This window comes from Pimephales promelas, chromosome 5 (genome assembly GCF_988280905.1).
Source record: "Pimephales promelas chromosome 5, fPimPro1.hap1.1, whole genome shotgun sequence".
NCBI lineage: Eukaryota > Metazoa > Chordata > Actinopteri > Cypriniformes > Leuciscidae > Pimephales > Pimephales promelas.
The window spans coordinates 42,967,875-42,973,874 of record NC_142773.1 but is presented as its reverse complement, the minus strand read 5'-3'; positions in this window follow the sequence as shown (position 1 = coordinate 42,973,874).

The window sequence follows — 6,000 nt, the reverse complement described above, 5'->3', positions numbered from 1 at the left end:
TCTCTGATCATTAGAATAAAACTTTAGCAAACAGTCCAGTTCCCGATCAGGTGGCATTGAAACGACAGCTGTGATGTCATCCTGACCTCTGACCTGACACGGTATCTTAACTCAGTTCTCCAGTGAGACCTTGGCATCTGTAAACGGTGTTGGACAGAGAGAGAAACAGACTGAAAGAGAAAGTTATAAAGCGAAGCGACAGCCTCGGGCTCTTCAGCTCTGACACACACTGACCTACATCAACTGTGTGTGTGTGTGTGTGTGTGAGTTAGTGAGTGAGAGAGTGTAAATGAGTGTGTGTGAGTGAGTGAGACGTCTAATGTCTAATAATAATAATGTATTATTATAATTAATTTATTATTATTATTAAATATATCTATGATACTCAATATAAATATGTAAGTACTTTTTTCTGACATTGAACACACCAGAGTTATTAGTATTATGTATTTTATGTATATGAAAGATTAATCGGTGCACATCATCATGATTGTGTTCAATTCCTGGTCATCTTGAGTGAGAATCAGTTCCTCTCGCAGCATCTCTCTCTTCTCTGATGATGTGGGCGGAGCTTTAACCTGTCAATCACATGAGAAACCACAACCATCCAATCAACTCCACACAGACACAATCAAGCCCCGCCCACATTTGTTCTTGTTTGAGGAGCGTTTCACTCGATATACGACACAATAAGGAAGAGAAGACCAGCGCAACTTCATTCCCAGCAGCTTGAGCAGTTTTTCACTCGGCCCGGTTAAAGAAGCCTACATTAATGAAACAATTAAAGATTTATTAGACGAGCGTGTGCATTGATCAGTGAAGCGTCACACTCACAGCTCGGGACGGGAGCTCGGCCAAGGATTCTGGGAAAAGAGGAGCTGAATGCCAAGCGTAATGAAGACGCGGAGAAACGATTTGGCCGACGGTGCGCTCGATACCGGATCGTTGCGTTCATATGATATTAAAATGGCAACATTTCGAGTTGAAATCCAGTCACTAGAATTTTCTTAACACAGATGTAGCATATAATCATTTCATTGGTATTCCTCCGTGTCTCTACTAACGGATTTATGAAAACATCTCTAAAATCTGGCAAACCAATACATCAAAACCTGTCATAAACGTGACATAGCAGATTAATTAGAAAAATTAATAATTACACTCTAAAAAATGCTGGGTTGTTTTAACCCAATTTTGGGTCAAATATGGACAAACCCGAAATGTTGGGTTAAAAATGTAATGTAAAAATTTAACCCAACGGCTGGGTTAGTCCATATTTGACCCAAAGTTGGGTTAAAACAACCCAGCATTTTTTAGAGTGTACGGTGTGTAGTATTGTGAAAAGCGCCATACAAATAAATGTGAATTAAATTTAGTTCATATAAGTTCATATCCACCATTTCCAAGAGTCCTTAATGATGCCACTGTTTGTTTCCCATAATTCCTCGCCTCCAGACCTGGATTACGGTTAAACCGTGTGTGTGTGTCAGGAGAACGGATCCTGAGATGTGTTTTCTATCAGCCTCCGGTGGAGATGTTGAAGTGCAGGATAAAAGCAGAGCTGGATGGGGAAGTCAATAGTGTGTGTTGTGTGTCAGAAGCTTCAGTGTGACTGTGACCTATATTTACAGCTCGAGTGCGTCTCGCTCCTGTCACGCAGAGAGAGAGAGAGAGAGAGAGACATCTGGGCTTCATCCGGCTTCATGACCGAAACATGAAGCTCATTTCCAGCACATTGGGGCAAATCTGGTACTGTAAATCATCATTATCACATACTAATGGGAGATTATGCCAATCTAAACCATAATTATGTTTAAAAGTCAAAATTATTGCTTGTCAGAATTGACAAAAAATCAAAATTATGACTTTAAAAGCCATAATTATAAGATAAAAAGTCAAAATTATTAATTAAAATGTCAAAATTATGTTGGAATTGAGACCAAATTAAAATAATGACAAAAAAATTAAGTTGAAATTGAGTCAAAATTGATAAAATTGAATTTATGACTTTAAGTCATAATTGAGATAAAAAGTCAAAACTACATTAAAAGTTTGTTTACATTGACTTTATAAGTCAATTATGATATACTAAGTCGAAAATTAAACTTGAAAAGTCAAAACTGACACACTAATGACAAAAAGTCATACTTGTCATAATTTCAACATTTTGGCAATTATAACTGTCACTCTAATCTCATAATTTCAATTTAGTAAGTGATAATTTTGACTTTTTATGTCATAAGTATGACTTTTACGCTCATAATTGCAACTTAGTATGTCATAATGTCAACTTTTGAAGTCATAATTATGACTTTTCATCTTATAAACATGTCATAATTATGACTTTTCATCTTATAAGCATGTCTTAACTATGACTTTTCATCTTATAAGCATGTCATAATTATGACTTTTCATCTTATAAACATGTCATAATTATGACTTTTCATCTTATAAGCATGTCTTAATTATGACTTTTCATCTTATAAACATCACAATTATGACTTTTCATCTTATAAACATCATAATTATGACTTTTCATCTTATAAGCATGTCATAATTTTTACTTTTCATCTTATAAGCATGTCATAATTATGACTTTTCATCTTATAAACATGTCAAAATTACGACTTTAAAAGGCATAATTATAAGATAAAAAGTCAACATGATGAATTAAAATGTCCAAATTACGTTGGAATTGAGACCAAATTAAAATAATGACTAAAAAATTAAGTTGCAATTGAGTCAAAATTGATAAAAATTTAATTTATGACAGTCAAAAATATGACAAAAGTCAAAGTCAAAATTGACAAAGTCAAAGTTAAAATTATGACTGAGATAAAAAGTCAAAACTACATTAAAAGTTTGTTCACATTGACTTTATTAGTCAATTATGATATACTAAGTCGAAATTTTTACTTGAATAGTCAAAACTGACACACTAATGACACTATTGATAAAAAGTCATACTTGTCATAATTTCAATATTTTGGGAATTATAACTGTCATTGTAATCTCATAATTTCAATTGAGTAAGTGATCATTTTGAGTTTTTATGTAATAAGTATGACTTTTACGGTCATAATTGCAACTTAGTATGTCATAATGTCAACTTTTGAAGTCATAATTATGACTTTTCATCTTATAAACATGTCATAGTTACGAGTTTTCATCTTATAAACATGTCATAATTATTACTTTTCATCTTATAAGCATGTCATAATTATGACTTTTCATCTTATAAACATATCAAAATTACGACTTTAAAAGCCATAATTATAAGATTAAAAAGTCAAAATTATTAATTAAAATGTCAAAATTATGTTGGAATTGAGACAAAATTAAAATAATGACAAAAAAATTAAGTTGAAATTGAGTCAAAATTGATGAAATTGAATTTATGACAGTCAAAAATATGACAAAAGTCAAAATTGACAAAGTCAAAGTCAAAATTATGACTTTAAGTCATAACTGAGATAAAAAGTCAAAACTACATTAAAAGTTTGTTTACGTTGACTTTATTAGTCAATTATGATATACTAAGTCGAAAATTTTACTTAAAGTCAAAACTGACACTAATGACACTATTAATGACACACTAATGATATAAAAAGTCATACTTGTCATAATTTCAACATTTTGGCTATTATAACTGTCACTGTAATCTCATAATTTCAATTTAGTAAGTGAAATTTTGACTTTTTATGTCATAAATATGACTTTTATGGTCATAATTGCAACTTATTATGTCATAATGTCAACTTTTGAAGTCATAATTATGACTTTGCATCTTATAAGCATGTCATAATTATGACTTTTCATCTTATAAACATGTCAAAATTACGACTTTGAAAGGCATAATTATAAGATAAAAAGTCAAAATGATGAATTAAAATGTCAAAATTATGTTGGAATTGAGACAAAATTAAAATAATGACAAAAAAATTAAGTTGAAATTGAGTCAAAATTGATGAAATTGAATTGATGACAGTCAAAAATATGACAAAAGTCAAAGTCAAAATTGACAACGTCAAAGTTAAAATTATGACTGAGATAAAAAGTCAAAACTACATTAAAAGTTTGTTCAAATTGACTTTATTAGTCAATTATGATATACTAAGTCGAAAATTAAACTTGAAATGTCAAAACTGACACACTTATGACACTATTGATAAAAAGTCATACTTGTCATAATTTCAATATTTTGGGAATTATAACTGTCACTCTAATCTCATAATTTCAATTTAGTAAGTGATAATTTTGAGTTTTTATGTCATAAGTATGACTTTTACGGTCATAATTGCAACTTAGTATGTCATAATGTCAACTTTTGAAGTCATAATTATGACTTTTCATCTTATAAACATGTCATAATTATGACTTTTCATCTTATAAGCATGTCTTAATTATGACTTTTCATCTTATAAACATCACAATTATGACTTTTCATCTTATAAACATCATAATTATGACTTTTCATCTTATAAGCATGTCATAATTTTTACTTTTCATCTTATAAGCATGTCATAATTATGACTTTTCATCTTATAAACATATCAAAATTACGACTTTAAAAGCCATAATTATAAGATTAAAAAGTCAAAATTAGTAATTAAAATGTCAAAATTATGTTGGAATTGAGACAAAATTTAAATAATGACTAAAAAATTAAGTTGAAATTGAGTCAAAATTGATAAAATTGAATTTATGACAGTCAAAAATATGACAAAAGTCGAAGTCAAATTGACTCTAATCTCATAATTTCAATTTAGTAAGTGATAATTTTGACTTTTTATATCATAAGTATGACTTTTACGCTCATAATTGCAACTTAGTATGTCATAATGTCAACTTTTTAAGTCATAATTATGACTTTTCATCTTATAAGCATGTCATAATTTTGACTTTTCATCTGATAATTCGTCTTATACCGGAGAATGATTTTTTTCTATGCACATCACATCAAGCCATTTAAAAAATCAATTGCTCTTCTAAATCCACATGCATGCGTGGATAAAACGAGCTTTCACGGAAGTCGCGCGGATGATAAACGATGTGCACGATAACGAGATCGGTAATTGGCTCCTTCTTTCACTCAGTGGAGCAATTTACTCAATTTAACAAACCCGATTGAGTTGTGTGTGTGTGTGTGTGTGTGTGACGGGACGCTTGTTTGGAGAGATCGCTGATGGCTTTAATGTCGTCGTTTGTTTCCTTCATGAAGCGTCCTGGGAGATGAAGATGTTATTGAAGTCCTGCGTGAGACGAGCTCTAGAATAAATCATCGTCCACAGATTTATTATACGTTTGTGGTGTTTTTATTTACAGCTGTTCACTGTTAATAGCTCAACAGCGTATCATTCAGGAGATTGGGTTTAATATTCAGTCAAACTCATCTAGAAGTGTACATGAACATATGAACTAGTCTGAAAACAGTGAGCGCTGAAGCCTTTACTTCTGTTCGCTTGCCTTTTGAAATCATTTGAATGTGTAGATTTACAGAGAAGGACTGCAGTGCACACACACACACACACACACACACACACACACACTGCAAGCTTTATGGTTGCTGAAGTGAAATCCAATTACACTGTTAACGCAGCGAGACACTGAGGCAGACGGTGTGAGACTCGTTCTGTGTTGCGGTTTCACACACACACACACACGTTCTCCTATAGATCAGCACGAACACTTCTCCAGCTCAGAGGACAACCATAAAACACCCCTTTATGTGCACGATGGGGAAATACAACTGAACATTTTAAAGCCAGCGTGAAAAAGCATTCGCAAATTTGTGCATTAATAACCCAGACAGCAACATAGTGTCGGCCCACATCCGGCACACGTGGATACGGCCCGGATCTCGGCCGATATGGTGTTTATAAAGCATCTCTACATACTGTAAAAACCAATTAGTTGAGTTTACTTAATTTTTTTATGCAAACTCGTTGCCTCAATTTCATTGAGTAAGAATGACTTTATTGCATCAAGTTATTCTTACTT